This window comes from Chelonia mydas, chromosome 7 (assembly GCF_015237465.2).
Source record: "Chelonia mydas isolate rCheMyd1 chromosome 7, rCheMyd1.pri.v2, whole genome shotgun sequence".
NCBI lineage: Eukaryota > Metazoa > Chordata > Testudines > Cheloniidae > Chelonia > Chelonia mydas.
Genome location: NC_057853.1, coordinates 109,829,299 through 109,849,778, shown reverse-complemented (window position 1 = coordinate 109,849,778; position 20,480 = coordinate 109,829,299). Strand labels below are relative to the sequence as shown.

The window sequence follows — 20,480 nt, the reverse complement described above, 5'->3', positions numbered from 1 at the left end:
TGGAGAAACTATTAGCCTAGGCTAGAGTGACAATCAGTTCACCTGGCAGCCCTTTCTTGATGGATGAGTGCCGAAGGAATTTAAGATACAGGTATAAATGAGGAAACAAACCTTATGTTTAGTCCTTAGAGTACACAGCGCTCTCTAGTTAACAGTTCACATCTATCTTAATTAACAGAGATTACTGTAAAAAACAAAAAAACCCAAAATGCTGTGAGTTGAATTTCCATATTGTTTTATTTGTGAGGTTTAAAGGACACAATATATAGAACGTTTTCATTGATGGTCAATAGCTATATTATTACATCCTTTTATTGTAAATGCAATACACTGAAAGAGAAATCATAATATGCAAGGCAATGCAGTATTGGAATAGTGCAATAATGCATGAAATGGATTCTGGAAATTTCACCTGAAAATAGAGAGAGAATAACGTGAGGATAATAATGAATATATAATCAAGGGTGCCTTTTTGGTAGATTATATTTCCTGTATTTCTTTATGTTTATTTACAATATTATGTTCACGGTTATTACTTTATCTTATTTATGGTGAAACTTGGGAGTGAGGTGGGATAACTGAATTTTTTCCAGAATTATTAGCAGTTCCTCTTAAATTTAAAGCTTCTCTTGCTTTTCTAAATAGCCTCCTTCAATGGAAGATTAAAAACAGTCTGTCAGACCTCTAAGGTTCTTGCAGGAGTGGATAATGTGAAAAAATCATCTATTGAGCACTTATCAAATTGAGGTGCTTTCTCCTACTACTAGATAGGAGGCAATAGTAATTGTTCTTGCTAACATAATTTGGGTACTTTGAATATGTAATACGTAAAAATTCACTATCCTTGCCAAGAAGCTTTGCTATTTTGTGACCAAACATTGCAGCACTCAGTGCCCCCACCTTCAGCAGCCTTACACTTTTCCCTTGTCTTGAAACGGAAGAAGCTTCCAGTTACTGAGACTTAAGACTCAGATCCCTGTGCTGTAGTTTCAAGTTAATTGACATTTTGAAGTTTGTGTAATTCTGTTTGAGAACCTTTTAGCTCTGTTCTTTTTTAGGGTGAGTAAAGAATGGGTGGAAGGTGGGGATTCCTAACTTTGACTGTTTTCATACTGCTGATTTAATTAAAACTTTAGAAGTAAACATTTAACATTAATGGCTATGTTTTCTTCTATGACATCTTTTATTTAGCAACTAATGGAGGTGGAAGCTGAAATACTTCAGTTATGTTTTTACAGGTTTTTTTTTTCTCCTACTCTAAGCATGTTCTGGTAATTGTTTTCGTACTCACTGTGAGTTTTATTTTGTCTGATATAGATACACAAACACACACACACACACTCACAGAATGGAGACTATTCAAAGTTTTCCTAGCATTACAGTACACTGTAGTCTATACTAAAACAATGTGGTACTGAAGATTAAATGAAAATGATGCAATTTATTGATTGGCCCATGCATCTACTGTGTAAGAAAGAGGGATATTAAAATTACATTATAGGTCTATCTTGAACTTACAAAGCAAGGTAATAAAAGTTACAGCTGCCACTCTGTTCTTGATTCTCAGCTTTCTATTAAGTTATAAGGGGATTTAGATAAGTATATGGATAGCTGCACTGCAATACTTAAATACAAAAGGGCACAATAAAAATAGATCAGCAGCCACAGTTCCGTTTTTGTTGGATTAAGTTAAATTCCCAACATTATTTTAATATTACTATGCTATTAATGCACATTGTGTTCCTTTAATTATATACCTCCATTAGTTGCTAAATAAAAGATGTCATAGAAGAAAATATAGCAATTAATGTTAGATGTTTACTTCTAAAGTTTTAATTAATTATATAAAATAAAAATGAAAAAATATACAGTAACTTCCCCCCCCCCAAATGTTGTAATGGCACTTACATTGACATACTAAGAGCTCCAATTATAATGTCGATAACTGTGAGATGTTTTCATTGCAACCCCTGCCCCAACCTTCCATTGACATTGTGTCTGATTCATGGGTGCTTTGGACCAGGTATAAAGTCAATGACACAGTGTCTATTCTTTTATTGACACTGTAATAACTCTAGCGCTTCCAATGACATTGTATTGATCCGTTGGTCCTTTGGGCACAATATAATGTCAGTGGAACCATTACATACAGTACTGCAGGTCTCCCACTCAAATTGCACAGTAAGAATATGGCTCATTAATATTGTCTAGCTTACATGATGTTGTGAATTTACATGAGTACTGTGCATTAATATTGATGATCGAGTACAGTGTCAATACATCTGCATGTATACACAGTACTTCCAGTGTGATATAGTGACATTTCATTGGATCCTATCTTTTTGTGCAAATTGCATTTAAAAATATGCCAAGCAGCTGCTCCATTGTAAGGTTTTATTTTGCAAGATTGTCATTTTTATCTAGAATTTGCAAAAATATGTCTTATAATTTGAGACTTTTGGTACTGTTTGGCCAGTCTCCGTATTTAAAATAAATAACTGGTTCAAATAGCAAAAATAGAATTCCATGGACTTTGATCATCCTTGTGCCTTTTTTACAACCACCTGCATTTGCAATAGCTGAGTACAAAGTACTGAAAAACCAACTTTGATGGACATGCTTAATCCTCATCATTTTTCTGCTGTTTTTGACTCTGTTTATCATTATCTCCTCCTCAACATCGTCAGTGTACTTCTCTGATACTGTCCATCATCCTCTATGTCCATTTACTCAGCATCTTCTTCCTTCTGTCTCTCACAGCTCATGGGGGTTTTCCAGGGCTTTATCACTGGCCACTGCTCTGTCCACTTTACACCCTATCTCTAGGTTGTCTCATCTATTCATGCACCTTCAACTGCCACCTCTGTGCTGATGATTCAGAAAATCTACCTCTACAACACTGATATATTGCCTTTCATCCAATCTGTCATCTTGGCCTGTCTCTCTGGCATTTCCTTTTGGATGTCTCATCATCCCCTTAAACTTAACATAGCCAAAACCAAACTACTTATCTTCCCTCCCATTCCCCTTAACTGTCAATGTTAACAACAATATCATCCTTCCCATCACTCAACTCCACAGTCTGAGGGTTATTTTTGACTCCTATAACTTCTTTACTCCACACAGCCAGGCCATTTCCAAATCCTGTTGCTTCTTGCTCCTCACTCAATCCAAGATCCATCCTTTTACTTCCATTACAATCCCTAAACCATTTAGGGACCCTTTAGATTCTGAACTCATTTGCCAGGCCTCTGCTCCTTCCACGTACAAGTCCATTTTGAGGGCCCACTTCCACCATGCTGCTTACAGTGGTTCTAGCTGACATGTAAATTAAGTTAAATTATATATGTTGTTTCCCATTCCTCCTAAGCTCTGTCCTTAGATTGAGAGCTTCATATCTGCCTCGAGGCACTTAGCACACCGTGAGCTCTATTCTAAACAAACCATATACAATAATAATTAATTGGTCCCTAAACTGCCATACCACTGTAGGCCAAAGGAAAAAGGATCATTGCCTGAGTAAGAGCTGAGTAAGGATTTGGCCCCATTATAATAAAAATATACATCTGGTTTCTGCCCTTCATAAACTGGACATCGTTTTTTGCCAAATCAATGCTCCTTATTTAATATTATTTTATATAAATCTGCGGTAATCTTCTTAGTCACATCCAATAGACTTGTTGAATTTCCAGTAGCCACTTAGGCCCAGATCCATAAATGTACTTAGGCGCCTAAGTCACAGTTTTGGCTCCACTGCAATCCACCAAACTCAGACCAAACCCCGAAGGAAACTAACTTCCCTCAGCACTGACGTTTTCAAAGTAAAAGTTCCCTAGGCACTTAAGTCTCAGCCTTTTAGCATGTGCACTGCTGCCTCCCTTTGGGCATCCGGATGCCTATCTTTTGCCTAAGCCCCAGAGTGATTCATAAACCCGGGGAAGACAGGCATCCGGCCGCCTAAGTCACATGTGGGGCCCGATCTGGCAGGCATGCTCAGAGGTTGCCTACTGGATTGGGTCCCATTCAAAATCCATCCAAAGCAGGTGGTGGTGGTGCCTCCAATGACTGTTTGACTTTGGATAAATAATTAAACACTTGTTAGAACAGAAAGAGGGAGAGAGGATGACTGTGTAGTCTAGTGATTAGCGCACTGCCTGGGAGGCGCTGAGTCCAGACCTCATGCTCCAATCACTCTTTCATTATTTATCCACAGTGGAACAGCTTCAACAGGGTTAGAGCACTCTCCTGAGAAGTGGGAGACACCTATTCAAATGTTTTCTCCCCCTCTGGCAGAGAGGGGGCGGGAATTGAACCTGGGTCTCCCACATCACAGCCAAGTGCTCTAAGTACTGGGACATAAGTTATAAGGTGGGTGCCGCCGCAAGCACTGCTGCTGCATAGAGTGAGGCAGGTGCCTAACTCATTGCCACAAGAAGCAGCTTCGGCATCTAAGCCATCTGACTCCAGGTGGCTGGGCTCCATACATGGATTGCTAGGCAGAGCTAGGCATCTTCCTGCAGCCTGGACCTAGGCACCTATCTCCATGAGAGGGGTGGGCTTAGCACACACTCCTCTGGCTGGCATCTCCTACTGGCTACCTTATGCAGCTTCCCTCCTAGAATGCTGGCTTTCATGGATTACATTCCTAGGTGCCTATCTCCCCACATTTATTTTTTTCGGGAGCCTAAGTGCCTAACTTGGCTTTGTGTATCACAGGAACAATACTGATTTTTCTAGGCCCTGTTGTGCTCAGCGTTGCAATGCTGAAGTCCCTTTGTAGATCCCACCCTTAGTAACTAACTGAACCCCTTGTAGGCACTTCAGATTCCCATGTACACATTTAATTACTTCTGTCAAGTTAAGGGGGGCTCAAGAATTATAGAATTAAAAGAACATCTAGTCTTATTTCCTTTATTCAGCAGTTAGAAGCATTTACAGTACATTGAATGGTTTTTAATTTCAAAGAGTCATTGTAGGTCTAAGGCAAAGATCAAAATGTTTCCCATTTAGTTCAATGGGAAAGTTAGAATCCTTGCCTCCAGTCCAGTGACTGTAATTTTGCTATAAATGACTATTAAGAAATAAGGGTGATTTGCTAAAGTACAATAAGATCCAGTAGTTGGGCTTTGTGATTTTTGATAATTGAAGTTTATTATAATAGGCTATTTATTGTTTCCCCTTGCCAATAAAGTGTTGGGGTTTTTTTTTAACTGGCTTTGCAAACAAATCCAGTTAAACTGGGTTTACTTTCTTGTTTAATTTGAATAATTTAATGAGCAATTTTAAAAAGCACAACCTAAGCATACTTGATTATTTTGTACAAAATTAAGCTGGTAGCATGCTTTATCAGCATTACGCTTTATTTTGATGAAGCAGCTGGTGTTTCCAAAACTCTCCTCTCATAGTTTGAATCTTCTTTCTCTAGTCAGTTCACTTTCATTTTCCAGGAGGAGGATTATTTCTTCTTGTCTCCATCCACTTTGGATTGCCCCATTACTCTGTCGTTGAACATCGTATTCCTCATTGTCTTCTGTGCTTACACAACATTATACTGCTTTGGCAGCGTAGAGTGACCTTAAGTAAATATTGTTTACTCCCATTTTAAGACCCCTTTACCCTGCCAGATTTGGGTAAAATGGCCTTAATGTAATTGAGAATCAGGCCCTTTGCTTGTCTCCTTCTAGGATGATTCATAGCTAGTTTCTACCTTGGACAATTTATATGTAAATGACTTCTAATTCTCCTTTCTGTACACTTCCTTTCTGAATTTTCCATTTCCCCTCATTTTTTCTCTCTCTTGAGAGTCCTGGCTACACCATGTTTTTCTACTATTAAATATTTCAAATTCCCTCTTTATCCAGCGGCACTATTTCTGCTAACGTTTTCCTTGTCTCATACCCACATTTTTCTTGCAAAGTCACAACTGTGGAGTCATCTTTGTCCCTGAACTTTGTTTTTCCCTCTGACACCACCTTTGACTGTAAATCAGCTTAGTGTCCTCTCTGGACCATGATGTAATAGTCTTAACCCTGATCTTTTTTCCTTCTAAAATCCTGATTCATGCCTTAATTATTCCTTGTCTTGACTATTGTACTACCATATTTTGTAGTCCTTCTAAATCCATGCACTCTAAACTTCTGGGTTCCAGAATAATGTGGTCAGATGACACTCCTGCCACAAGAAAAAGGAAACTATATCAGCTTATTCTCTCACTTTTTTCTGGCTTTCTACCATATCCAAATCCAATTCAGAATTGCCTTTCAGCTTTACCGCACTTACACTGATTTGTTGGACACTTTGACCTCTAACATGCTGTGCCTACTCCCCTGCCCACTCACTCTGTTCATCCAGTCTTTGTTTTCTCTCTTTTTCCTGTAAAACTGCATGGCTAGAAGTCACCCTTTCAATTGTGCTGCCTCATTTATGTGGAAAACTTTCTGTCTCCCAGACTACTGAGTCACTCTATTTTAAATCTTGCTTTAAAACCTTTCTTTTCGCTTTAGCTAATGACTGATTCTCTCTGAATAGCCTTTTGTCATATGGTCTATGAAGGATGCTATATAAAAAGTAAATATATAAGATCATTCTTTTATTATAGTAGAGCACTCACCTAGGAAGAGAACAATTTAATCCCTCTAAGAACTCCTCCCTCATACAATGTACTTTATATTTTTCTATACAAGAGAAAAATCATAAGAAGTGTTTGTCTTAAAATTAAATTTAATAGGTTTCACACTGTATTTATTTCCAGGTACGGTGGTCATGTACAATCATAGAATCATAGAGCCACAGGGTTAGAAGGGACTGCAGGGGTCATCTAGTCAAAGCCCTTGCCAAGATGCAGGATTTGTTGTGTCTAAAAGTACAGTAATATAACACTGCTAAGACCTAATGACCTTAAACTGGCATAAATGTTTTGCTGCTCTCTTTAGATTTATGTCTAGACATATATGAAAGTACTGAGTCTATTGCTCAAAGCAGAGAATTAATCTAGATCCGGTGCATGCTGGTCACAGAGTTATGATGCCTTGTATCCCATGTACCACTTCTGTTAAACACAAAGTGGAAAAAGTGAAGCCTGTAGCCTGCAATCAGGTCAACAATATTTCAAATTTTAAAATATTATTTCCCTTTTTTGGCATATGAGAAATCTATTTATAGTGAATGTCTGCCTGGAAAAAATTGCCTAATTCACCCTTTTTACCCTGTATCACCTTATAAATAGGACAATATCATTGTGATTTTGATTTTTGTTAAAAACCTGCTTGTCTGAAAACTGGTACATGTCTTGGTAAAGTTCATGCACCTAACTTTGGAAAATGAACTTACAATTTTATAATCTATAATGTTCTATTATTTATCCAATTTCTAAGCCTGCAGAGAACACACTTTTGAAATTCAGAGAGCTAGGGCCTGATTATTTATTTACCTTTGAGTGACAGTGTAGAGATACCTGAAAAAAGGGGGTAATAGGCTGGTGTAAATGAGAATCAGTCCCTAATATTTTAATATTAATAGCCCCATAAAGCTGCTTCATGTTAACTATATAGTCTATAAGATCTGTGAATTTACTTTCAGTTCTAAATGTGTATTTGTGTTCAGATTGTTTATCAAAAGGTATCCCGCTGCCTCATAACGTTTATTTTGCACACATACTATATAATTGCTACAAAAATTGCTTGGCTGGAAATATAGGATTTGGGTTGAACAGAATTGCCAACAAATTTCATGCTCGACTGGAACAATTAGCAGAAATTTTGGTTGACTGATTAAATGTAGGTGTTTCAGCAATTTTGATATGGTAAGAGTAGAGTTTATTAATTAAATTATTGGTTTGTGGATATTTCTGAATTAACAGAATCAAAATATGTTATCTGATTGTTTTCAAGCATAAGAAAATTGTGTGTGTCTGGGTGGGTATATGTGTAAACTTTGTGAATAAATGACATTGCAGATGTCCTATATTCAGTAGAATTAATAAGTAGAATGCTGCCAACATCTTATTTCATTAGAAAGATACAAGGTTCACTCAGTTCAAAGCAAAAGATATGTATCTCTACCTCCAGGGCTGCTGCTATATAAATGAGAGATGTAACAAAGCATGTGCATGGGAATCTTGCCTTGGGATGTAGTAAATACATGGCAGTGAGACTCCTCCAGATCAGTTTTCAACTGAACACACCAAAGTATGGAAATGAATGATAACACCAGGGTAAATAAAGAGAATGTAAGTTGAAATTCTCCTACATCTGCTATGAAGTGGGACTGTGTGTCTGTACATAACACCATAAACCTAATCTGCACAGGCCATTACTTAACAGGGGAATAGTCCATCCCAGTGCTTTCCTCGGTCAGTAAGGTAATTTGTTAGATCAAGAGAGTGTCTATCATAATGGTTTTTGTGTACATCAGCTCTTTAAAAATTAATATGACATGATGATGTATATGTTTTACTAACCTTGAAATAGGGAGTTGCTCTTTTTATAAAGAGAGACAGAGATGAAAATGACTTTCACTGTTTTCACTCTCTTCAATTGGTACTAGCTATTGTATATTGTTGTTTGTTTTCTGGTGACTTGTAGCATTTAATTACCTTTAGATGAGAGTGCTATGCCCTTTAATTACCTTTACATTTAGCTGAGTGTTATGCCCTTACTCTGTACTTGAGTCTCTGCACTTCCTGTCAACCGCAATATATATTGAGACTACAATGGACAGAAGCAACTATTAGATCACTTGTAGTTGTCATGTCATGACGTTCAACCAACAAATAAAAAATGTAGCTTCTTTTTAATTCTCCTCAAGTAACTTACCAACATGATTGTAGTAGATACTCTGATAGGTTATGCCAGTTCTCACTGGAGTTTCAGCATTCCATAAACTGCTGTCAAGTTAAATTCAAGTCTGAAATGACTGTGAACTCATTGATACTGGCAATGCAGAGTCGGAAGCTGTGCATACTGAGTTAGTTTAACAGGTCAATATATTTTAGTGGTAACTCTGAACAGTTGTCTATTATTTAAAAGGTCATAAAATTGTTAGAAGTTGGAAGAAAATCGACCAGACCAGAACTGAGGCACTAATGGTATTGTTTTTTCTATATTTTGTTTTTCAAAAGAGGAATCTATGAGGTTTTCTGCTTGTAAAGCTGCTTTGGGGATCGAGGGATTTTGTGTATTATCTACTGTATTAAGGTGTATGTAATAAAGGCAATTGGACTCTGGTGGAGCTGGGAAGATCAGTTCAGTAGCTTTGTATTAGGGTTAGCTCTTTTTTTTTTTATAAAAAAAAAAAAGTGAGGAAAAAAAAGTATGAGTTCTGTGCTTGCTTCCTGTTCCAAATACAGTATATTTTCCAAGTCCATACATTTTCTCACAACAGACTGTAAAACATTATTGTTCAGTTGTGTTAAGCTGTATGCATGAAATAAGGCTTTCACTTAGTTTATCTGTGCTACATGTTCTCTTTAGTACGATTTCATTAAACAAAAAAAGTTACTTTCCAAGGGCTTTTCCTTATACAGTATACTTTGCATTATGACCTTGTGCATATCTTTCTTGTCCAGCTTTCAGCAAGAAACTAATAAATTTAGGGGGGACGCCTGTTGTCAGCTTGTAATCTCAAGTTCCCAAGCCTGTAAAATATTTTTTTAAAATGAGTAAATATTGAATCAGCTGGAGTTTATAAATCAGGTTATTGTTCTGAAAGTAAAAGCTGAACTGAAGTATTTATAAAAGACTTGAATTATTTCAGTACCACAAACACCTTACTGTTGGCTGTGTCATTAAAGTCATCTTGCAGTAGGGAGAAAATTATACAGTAACAATTTTTTTTGTAATAACTATTTCTAAAAATTCTGATGCAAAGAGAATCAAAAGTACCCCACCCCCAACCCACCCCAGTAACATAGTGAGGTATCCGTTTGGTACTAGATCAGAAAAAGTCGCCCATTGACTCTCAAACACCATTTGAGATAAAACAAATAAACAAGGTTGAGCTATTCTTTTATAATCTCCACTACATGAACCGAAAGAGTCTGCTTTGTTTAAGACATTTTATGAGATCGCAGCCTTGTGGATATGGCTGCAGTAGACTGTCTATTTTTTATATGTTACACCAAACATATTTTCATCTGATATTAAAAGACATATTGTAGGTCATTGTTTTGCCCCAAGATGGCTTCTAATTTTCCCCGGGAGTGCTCAAACCATACTCAGCCCCAGATCCCTCCCACACTCCACCCTTTCCCCCAAGGCCCAACCCCACATTTCCCACCCCTGATCCTGCCCCTCCTCTTCCCTGCCTCTTTCTGTCCCCTTCCCCGAGCATGCCCCGTCCCCGCTCCTCCCCCTCCCTCCCAGCACCTCCTGCATGCCGCTGAACAGGGAGGGGGAGGAGTTGATCAGCAGGGCTGGCGGCCCCAGACATGACTTGCAGACTCCCTGCAGTACCCCCATGGACTCCCAGGGGTCCGCAGACCCCAGTCTGAGAACCTCTGGCCAAGTGCATGTGTTGCCACGTGTCCTGCAGTCCCTTGTGTGGTGGATGGATTGAATCAATATTTGTGGAGGTGATCAAGGATCAAAGCACAGGAGGCTAGAGCCTTGCTAGTGCACTCTCAGCTAGCAGTTAGTGAACCTCTGGTCCCTGCTCCCACACAGTCCCCAAACACACAATCCCCAACAGACCACACTGAATTTTAAGCAAGCCAGAAGAAAAATCAGAGACAAACAAGCTCACTCACCGCAAGAAATAGTGCTTGGATTTTCTTCACCAGGGGATCTCCCTCTCAAACTCCCTGTTTACTGGCCCTTGTTCGCTAGACATTCATTGGATGTGAGATGGTGCTCAGCATTTTACCTAGGGAAGACTGAGCCTTTTCGGGTATCGCCTCAAATTTTTGTCTGCTATATGGATCGAATGAAGGGTCAGGCGGTCTCTGCACAGATGATTTCCAGGTGGATAACTTCTTGCATCACAACAGCATATGAAGTAACTCAGACCATACCTCTGTAGAGATTATGGACTCATTCAATGAGGGCCCAAGCAAAATCGATAACATTCCTCAGTGATGCTTCAATACTGGAAATTTGCAGGGCTGCTACTTGTTCTTCTGTACATATTTTTTACCAAGCATTATACTGTTACCGCTGCATCTAGGTCAGATGCAAACTTTGGGAAGGCACTTCTGCAGTCATTGTTTAAGTAGGCTGAGCCCCACCTCCTATGAGTTCTGCTTGTGAGTCACCTGAGTGGAATACATGTCTGCAACCACTCAAGGAAGAAAAATGGTTACTGACGTGCTATAACTGTTGTTCTTTGATGGGTGCAGACATGTATTCCATGACTTACCTTCCATCCCTTCTGCACAGGAGTGCCTACTCTTGGCGTTCAGTGCAAAGGACCTGAGGTGGTTGGAGTGGCATTGCCCTTAAATAGCCAGGGGATGGGCTAAGCGCCCCAGGGCACAAGCGCCCCCTCCTCCGACGGGTACTGCTAGGCAAAGTTGGCTGGTTTTGTCTGGGTGTGTGCACATCTGAGTGGAATAAACATATTGAAAACCAACAGTTACAGTACAGGTTTTTACCACCCCATATTCCAGTGCAACTTTAGGGCTCAATTGTGTAAGAGGAAGGAGCAGCATGTTGTTTAAGTCCCAATCTCTCCCTCACTTACCCTCTGCTCTGGAGAAAGAGTAAAATGCATCAGGTCTATACACAGTGCAGTATATGTTTCCTAGTGCCTTGGTAAAACTATGCTAATGAGTGTGTTGGGGAGTGGAGCCAAGGGTCCACCCTCTACCTGCCCCTTTCTGCTTCCTCCCACCTTTCTGCATGAGGGGAAGATGTAGCAGCCCAGTGGAGAGTGTGTCCCATCTGTATTGCTTCTCAAGATGCAGGTAGCTGACACACTAGTTGGGTCATAGTTTTTCCTTTCAGAATTATAACTCGTGGAAGTATTTTAATGTAGTGCAATGAAATGCAGAATAACTTCAAAAATGTCCTTGAATTCATATAAAAGGAAAACCAAGTTGTTTTTCCATCCCCCTAATGCAACCAAGGGATAGATGTCTTACTAAAAGGGAACGGTAAATGCTATATTCAGTTTTCCTTAAGGTATTTCTTGTATCATTTCTGTTTTATTAGGAATTTTCTATGGGCCTGATCCATTGCTATTTGCAGTAAATGAGTCTTTCCATTATGATTCTTTCTGCATGATTTTTGTATTGTACGATAGTCTTCTTTAGCACTCCTTTTCATCTGTCGGACAAAAATGCCATTTAAATATATATATATTTATTATAAATATTTGAAAGTTATAATTTTTCCATGTGAATCACAACTGAGATTACAATAATTTTAATCTTCTTATTAACAAACCATAAAGGACTCTGATAATACAGCTAAGTCATTTCTTTTTAAAGAACTCTCTCTCTTTCATGGAGAAGTCCACTATGTTATGGATTTTTTTCCTCTACACTTTTTAAGGTGTGAATAAGAATGAAAGTATGAGTGTCAGAAGAAATAGCATGTGCATATTTATATTTTAGATTTAAAAAAGAGTGTTGTAGAAGCTGCTTTGTCATACAAGTGGATGTTAGAAACTGTCACAATGAGTAAATTGGGCAGAGAAAGAGCCAAGGGTGAAAGGTAGCTGATAGTGCAGAACCTTTGATAGGGCCTCAGCACTATTTCCAAGAGCTGGGTAATGGATGATTCCTTGTTAAGTTTCCAAGGATGTTCTGTATAAAAATTGATCATATGTTATGCTAACTTCATGATATAAACATTGACTGTGTTCATATGACGATTGTGGTCAATTGGTGAATCCATTCCATATTATTGTTCATTTATTAACTCAATCCCAGTGTAACTCCGATTTAATAATTGTATTGCTTATTCTTAGATAATCAGTAAAATATGCAGTGTAGGTAGTTTTAGGGAAAAGTTTAATTGATTTTAAGATTTTTTTTTAAGAATAAAAACCATAGAGCCCATAAAGTTGGTTCTTCTACCAAAACTGCAACAGAGTCACGTTATTGTCAACTAGCATTAAAGGTCATAAGGCAATTTTATAAAGTATCACAGAGCCCTTGGGCTCTGTTCCTAAATTGGTACATTTATCCCTCACACTGCTTAGTTCTTGTGAACTAAATAATGTTATTATCTTTCAATGAAAAGGATAATCAGGTGTGAATCCATTAGTTAAAGTAAGTTACTGTGCAAGATCTTTTATGGTCAAGAAGAGGTCTTTTACATTCACTATCTACTAACAGTGTTTCTTTTACATATAAATCTGCATCCCAATAATAAATTCTCACATCTGCTGACACAAATTTTGTGGAATTCATTGCCCAAATATTTTCTTTTGTGTCTGGGGAGAGGGGGAGGAAAGTCTAGCACCCGATCAGTTTTGGCACTTACTTCAGTGGAGGCAGGATTGGGCCCTTTTTACATTTCAAGTATATTTTTCCCAAATATTTTTAAGGATTGAGGCCTGCATTTTGTAAGAATTTACCTTGTTTTTGCCAAATTTTGAATTCTTTTCTTAATAAAGGAAAAATCTTATCACACATGTTCTGGCAGCATATCTTTGGGGACATGTCAACATTTTGGGGGAAAATTTGGTGTTCTCCCTGCCTTGAACCTTGTTTTGTTATTTATGCTTGTGCAAAGTAGGTGTAAAATGCTACCATTCCTATCTGGTACCTTTCTACACACACTTTGCCACTAATTTTGCAGAGAGGTAAATGACGACACAAGATGTAAGGCAGTAGAGAACCATCCGCTTTCATCCCACCTCCTTCCCTCACCGTCCACTTGCTTTTGAAGATGTACCTATCGATATGAAGAGGAGATTAGGGAAAAAGCTATTGAATTCACCAGATTTGCAAGTGAACAATGTATGCGCTAGAGGGAAAACAAAGTAATTCACGTCTCTTTGCAATAAGCTTCAAAGAACGTTGAGACCACAATCATTCTTCTTTATGTAAAACCATGTTTCCAAAGAACTGTTTCTAGATTTCCCAAGATATGACATGTTCATTGACAAAAAATATATTGAGGAACATGTCACAGGACCAAAGCCATAACCCCAAAAGGCTAGACTCAGTTCTTCTGTCTTCAGCTCCATTGTATAGTCATTGATATTCTCCACAAGAACCAGCATAACTACAGTGCATTTAGTGTAGGCAATTCACACTGAACTTTGAGACTTATCTGTGACGGTTGAAAAGCAGCTGCTCTAAGCTAGTGAGGGATTGGTAGAGGACTCCTCTAGTTGCATCAATCAGTCTTTCGTATGATTCATTAGCAAATGTTATTTAACTTTGAGAACAGAGAGAGTTGTATGAGTCCTAAATCATAACTCTGTTTTGTTGAGAAAGTTAAGCTGTTGTTGGTTCTCAGAGGCACATTGATTTCTAGGACTAGCATTTAACACATTACAATATAAAATAAACAATTTGTGAAGCATTTAGCACTAAGGTTTGAGCAGCAATAGTGCAACTTACAGCATATTTACTTTTCAGTCTGTCTACACTCACTGTATAAATAGATTCACTGTCTTTGTAAATATAGCTGCATCTCTTCTGTTTTTCATCACTGCAGTAAAACAGTGGGATTGATTCTCCACTGTATTGCACTATATGTAGGCAGCTGTACCTGTGTTCTGTTCTATTCTTCTACTAAGTTTGTTATACTATGATGATGAATGCACTATCAGACCACCTTCCAGTAGTGCACTGAGCAATGGGACTAACATCCATCCCATGTTTGTTCTCTCATCTTCTCCACAGGAGGAGAAGAGTTTGCAGTTGAGTGTTTTGTTTTGGTAATTTTTTTGTTATTGTTTTTAAATATACTGGTTGCTATATGTTTGTATTAGAGAAGACAAGTCAAAGAAATGCATCTTGCACCTACAGCGAAAGGTGGTGAGGTTTGTGATGAATGGCCCTCTGTTCCTTTGGGAGTGCATTCCATAGTCTTACACCTGTCTCCTGCACAGATGAGCTTTTTCCCTCATTGTAGAAGGTTGGAAAGTTCCATTGTGCCAGAAGAGTGGAGTTGCTGACCAAAGTCTTTATCCCAGAAGTTTAGGCAGTCATTTAGATATCTTAACCCTGAAGAGTAAGGGTAGGTCTGCACTGAAGCTGGGTGTGAGCATCCCAGCCTGAGTAAACAGACTTGTGCTAGCAATCAAACTAGCATTCTAAAAAATATAGTGTGGATGTTGTGGTTCATTCTGGAGTTTGGTCTAGGAGTCAGGTGGGCTTAAGAGGCCGAGCTCCAGCCCAAGCTGCAGCGTCCACACTGCTATGTTTAGTGGACTAGCTTGAGCCCCTTTAGCACATGTCTGTCTACCCAGATTGGAAGGCTCGCACTCAGCCTTAGTCTCTGGCTTGTGCCTGAGTAAAGTTGATGTAAATTACTTACGTAAAGTAGAGCAGCCATGAGGCTGCTGTAATGACAAATTCAAAGCTCCTGTACAGGGACCTCACTTAGTAACAACATCTCACTGTGCTGCATAGCTGTTCTGCAAGTGATATCCCCTGGTGAGACATGTGTCTCTCTTCCTGTTACCCTCCCTGCAGTACATTTTCTTTGCAAGATTTTAGCCTGGTATGTAGACCATGGAAATTGCAGCCTTTGACTTTGTCTAATATGGAGGATTGCTTTCACAGTGTGTATTTTCATGTTGCAGTATGTGGTTACTACCTTTGGGAAACATTACAGAGGCTCTCACATGGGAGTGTGAGTTTTTGTTGTTTGTTTTTTGTTTTTCCAGAGGGGCATTTTTCTTATGTGATTTGTTCAGCATTTGTCTTAGGAACTGTTTGTGCCTATTTTCACATACAGTCAGCTTGGATACTTTCCCCCTTTCGGTTCTCCCTAAACAAGAATGATAGGACCATCAATTCTGGAATGAAAATTCCCCTGTGAGTCACTGGTGCAGAGAACAGGGAAGGGACAGATGGGGATGGAGATGTGGCACACTTTTGGCTCTTCCCAGTATCCTGAAGAATGTCTATCTGCAGTTGTGCATTTCTGGTGTAAAAGTCACTGGAGAATCAGAATAGTGTAATTGGGCCCTGGTCCTGCAAACACGTAGGCACATGCTTAACTTTACTCACATGAGTGGTCCCATTGACTTAATTGGAACAACTTTCATACATAAAGGTAAGCATGTCTGTAAGTGCTTGCAGCACCAGGGATGTAGTCAGTTACTGTGCACTGGAATTTACCCACAGAACTACAGGAATAGTACTCACTTTGCACATGCAACCCAGGACCAAACCCATAAGTAGAATGTTCAAAGAGATTGTGCTGTAAGTAATACGAAATAATCACACCTGAGTAAAAATGAGGTTGCATTGGTTTATTAGAAGAGTGTCTATACAGCTCGCTGCAATACTATGAATTGTATAGATTGCATATTAATTATAAATTAAAAGAAATGAACCCTCTGTTGGATAGACCCTACTATTTATGTTCTGGTGTTTATACGGGTATTTGATCTATTTTTATAGATATTTTTAAAATCTACATTGAATGCAGTCATAAAAGTCCTTAATCTTTATTGCAGTATCGGCACAGTTTTACTCAGTGGGAAGCTCCAATGAGGAAAGTATGTAAACAGTTTTAATTAAGAGTCATAAAGAGAACCCTTTTCAGGTTGTGTTAGGAAACTCACTTTCAACAGCTTAAGAAAGAGATCAGAAGCAATTTGAAATCAGTGAGACATAAGGAATGGTATCCCATTGTCTGTAGGTCTCTAACAAACTGCAGTAATTGAGAAAGTAACCTTGACATCTTTCAGCTGAGGTACAGATATCCACAGTTTATTATATTTCAGACAGTATCCATTACCAGAGATGTAGGGCCAAATTAACTCTAATGTTGCACTCTTCACAAGACATTCCATAGCTAGTAATAACATTAAGATGATGCTCTTAAAATAAGAATTTCAATTATGAGGCAGATGAAGCTGTGAAAAAAATGACAGCTTTAATGAGCAGTTGGAGTTAGTATTCATTTGATAAGGAACAGAGTTATCACAGATACTGAAGGGAAACCAAAGAGAGCCTGCAGCTTTTTCCTATTGTGTCACGTTGCCCACTGATGATAACAGAATGGAGTTCAAGTTAATTTCAGTTCAGTTCCTCGGTGATCTCAGGATGTTGACACCACAAAGCAGTTTTCTCTTCTGGAAAGGTAAAAAATGAAGAAATAATCGTATTTAGCTTTTGCTGCTTTCAGAGGCTGTTAAGTGTCACCATCCCTATGCAGTGGGATGGGACTTCTACTCATCCAGAATATGTGAAGCCTCTGGGCAGCTGGACTGAGGCCTCTCAGGGAGGACGAACATCCTGTAAGGTCTGGACTAGGTTGAAATCAAAGAGAAATTGAACAGAAAGTAAATGCAGCTGGGGCCGATAACCTATTGGGCCCCACAGGGAAAGAAAGCAGTGGCTGGTTTCAGAGGAAGAGACATTTTTCTCCTGCCTGGGCCCAGAAAGGGGGTCACTTTTGTTTTGACTTTTTTATAACCCCAAAAGGGAAGGAATGAGAGGTTTTATTTTCTGTTCTATGCACAGCACTGGGCTTGAAACACTCTAGTTTGCAGGTTCACACATTTTACAAATGAAACCAGTATCTTAGAGAAGAAAATTAACCCCAAGCAAATTTACTTTTCAGTGTTCTTAGCCCTGGTCTACACTGCGAGGTTAGGTCGAATTTAGCTGCGTTAGGTCAATTTTATAAGCAATGCGTCTACACAACCAACCCCGTTCCTTCGACCTAAACGGCTCTTAAAATTGACTGCTGTACTCCTCCCCGGCGAGGGAAGTAGCGCTAAAATCAACCGTGCTGGGTCGAATTTGCGGTAGTGCAAACGCAATTTGACAGTATTGGCCTCCGGGAGCTATCCCAGAGTGCTAAAATGTGACCGCTCTGGACAGCACTTTCAACTCCGATGCACTAGCCAGGTACACAGGAAAAGCCATCGGAAATCTTGAATTTCATTTCCTATTTGGTCAGCATGGTGAGCTCAGCAGCACAGGTGACCATGCAGTCCCAGAATCGCAAACGAGCTCCAGCATGGAACAAATGGGAGACACTGGATCTGATTGCTATATGGAGAGAAGAATCTGTGCAGGCCGAACTCCGATCAAAAAGAAGAAATGCTAATATATATGTCAAAATCTCACAGGGCATGGTGGACAGAGGCTACAACAGGGACACACAGCAGTGCCATGTGAAAGTTAAGGAGCTCAGGCAAGCCTACCGAAAGACAAAGGAGGCAAACGGGGTCACTCCGGGTCAGAGCCCCAGACATGCCACTTCTATGATCAGCTGCATGGCATTCTGGGGGGGACCTGACCACTACCCCACCACTGTCCATTGACACCTGCACAGGGGGAGTCTCACACAACAGGGATGAGGATTTTGTGGATGAGGAGGAGGAGGAGGAGGAGAATGCACAGCAGGCAAGCGGAGAATCCGTTCTCCCCAGCAGCCAGGACTTTTTCATCACCTTGGCGCCAGTACCCTCCCAAGGTGGGTTCCCAGACCCTGAAGCCGGAGAAGGCACCTCTGGTGAGTGCACATTTGTAACTACAGTACAGAGTTTAAAAACAATTGTGTTTAATTGTTTGATTTGCCCTGAAGAATTGGGATGCATTCATGGCCAGTACAGCTACTGGATAAGTCTGTTAATGTGTCTGGGGATGGAGTGGGAATCCTCCAGGGATATTTCCATGAAGCTCTCTTGGAGGTACTCTGAAAGCCTTTGCAGAAGGTTTCTGGGGAGGGCTGCCTTATTTCATCCTCCACAGTAGGACACTTTACCATGCCAAGCCAGTAGCAAATAGTCTGGAATCACTGCAACACAAAGCATGGCAGGGAATGGTCCTGGGTTTTCATCGCATTCAAGCAACATTCAGTCTTTATCTTTCTGTGATAGCCTTAGGAGAGTGATATCATTCATGGTCAACTGGTTGAAATAGGCGAATTTTTGTCAGGAACAGCAAAAGGACTCCATTCATTCTGGGCTATTTGCACTTGGCTAAAAGGAATCATCCCTGAGAATAGCCACGCAGTGCGGGGAGGGGTGACGGGATCATCCCAGAGAATAGCCACGCGGTGAGGTGGGGGGAGGGGTGTGCTGCACATCCACTCGAAAACTGCAGCCCCTCCTTTTAAATTGCAAAAGCAACCGGCATTGCTTGCTATGGGAAAGAAGGGTGCTGCAGTTTGAAACCATTCCCACATGTTATGAAGGCAGAAGAAGCCAACCCCGTGTACCCTTTGGCTTACCATGGCTGCCTGGAAACCGAATTCTGTTGTCCAGACATGTGTGATGTGTCACCATACCGGCAGCTGCTCAATATAAAAGGCAAAATGAGACCTTGTACCTTAAGCACATGTGCTGTCTGCTGTGAATTGCTTGATTCACTGTGAAATAGTCTCCCTTTTGTTCTCAGAAATGTATCATCTTAAATTTTACTCTCCCTTTTTATCCCCCTGTGGGTGCAAATGTTTCTATGATCCCCCTATCATCTCCCTCCCTGAGGTTATTGCAGATTAGAAGGTGAAAAAAACCGCACTTGCGATGACATGTTTTCTGAGCTCATACAGTCCTCCTGCACTGATAGGGCACAGCTGAATGCATGGACGCATTCAGTGTCAGAGGCCAGGAAAGCTTTAGGTGAGCACGATGAGAAGAGGCAATGCTGAGGCTAATGGGGGAGCAAATGGACGTGCTCAGGCATCTGGTGGAGCTGCAGGAAAGGCAACAAGAGCATAGACCGCTACTGCATCCACTGTATAACTGCCTGCCCTCCTCCCCAAGTTCCATATCCTCCTCACCCAGACGCCCAAGAATGCAGAGGTGGGGGGGAAGCTACAGGCACCCAGGCACTCCACTCCAGAGGATGGCTCAAGCAACAGAAGGCTGTCATTCAAACAGCTTGGATTTGTAGTGTGGATACAATAACCAATGTGGCCTTGTCCTTCCCTCCTCCCCCACCCCACCATGGCTACCTTGTCAGTTATCTCACTTTATTTTAATTAATAAAGAAAGAATACATGGTTTCAAAACAAAAGTGACTTTATTTCCTTTGCCAGCTGTGATTGAAAGTGGGAGGGTGGTTGGCTTACAGGGAATTAAAATCAACAAAGGGGGTGGGTTTGCATCGAGGAAAAACACACACAACTGTCACACCGTAGCCTGGCCAGTCATGAAACTGGTTTTCAAAGCCTCTCTGATGCACCGCGCGCCTAGCTATGCTGTTCTAATTGCCAGGTGTCTGGCTGCTCAAAATCGGCTGCCAGGCGATTTGCCTCAACCTCCCACCCCACCATAAATGTCTCCCCCTTGCTCACAGATATTATGGAACACACAGCAAGCAGCAATAACAGTGGGAATATTGGTTGCACTGAGGTCTAATCCAGTCAGCAAACAGCACCAGCAAGCTTTTA

General features: G+C 40.1%; 1 protein-coding gene across 2 annotated transcripts in view; it reads left to right on the top strand.

Annotated features, from left to right (window-relative positions):
• Positions 1-20,480, top strand: part of ATRNL1 (attractin like 1) — a 1,012,424-nt gene that overhangs the window by 817,719 nt on the left and 174,225 nt on the right. The gene's annotated exons all lie outside the window — the stretch shown is intronic.